Source organism: Schistocerca gregaria, chromosome 4 (assembly GCF_023897955.1).
Source record: "Schistocerca gregaria isolate iqSchGreg1 chromosome 4, iqSchGreg1.2, whole genome shotgun sequence".
NCBI classification, from domain to species: Eukaryota; Metazoa; Arthropoda; class Insecta; order Orthoptera; family Acrididae; genus Schistocerca; species Schistocerca gregaria.
This window is the reverse complement of record NC_064923.1, coordinates 44,712,593-44,713,380: the sequence shown is the minus strand read 5'-3', so window position 1 is coordinate 44,713,380 and position 788 is coordinate 44,712,593.

Sequence of the window (788 nt, the reverse complement as noted above, 5' to 3'; positions counted from 1 at the left end):
ACGGATTGTGCAGCTACGTCTCGATCCCTGAGTCAGCAGATGGGGGCGTTTACAAGAGAACGACCATCTGCACGAACATTTTGACGACGTTTGTAGCAGCATGGACTAACAGCTCGGAGGCCATGGCTGCGGTTACCCTTGACGCTGCATCATAGACAGGAGCGCCTGCGATGGTGTGCTCAACGAGGAACCTAAGTGCACGAATGGTAAAACGTCACTTTTTCGGATGAATCCAGGTTCTGTTTACAGCATCATGATGGCCGGATCCGTGTTTGGGGAAGTCTCGGTGAACATACATTGGAAGCGCGTATTCGTCATCGCCATACTGGCGTGTCACTCCGCGTGATTGTAAGGTGTGCCATTGGTTACACGTCTCGGTCACCTCTTGTTCGCATTGACTGCTCTTTGAACAATGGAAGTTGCATTTCAGATGTGTTACGACCCGTCGCTCTACCCTTCAATCGATCCCTGCGAAACCCCACATTTCAGCACGATAATGCACGACCGCATGTTCCAGGTCCTGTACGGGCCTTTCTGGATACAGAGGATGTTCGACTGCTGCCCTGGACAGGACATTCTCCAGATCTCTCACCAATTGAAAACGTCTGGTCAATGGTGGCCGAGCAACTGGCTCGACACAATACGCCAGTCACTACTCTTAATGTACTGTGGTATCGTGTTGAAGCTGCATGGGCAGCTGTACCTGTACACGCCATCGAAGCTCTGTTTGACTCGATGCACAGGCGTATCAAGGCCGTTATTAAGGCCAGAGGTGGTTTTTCTGGGTA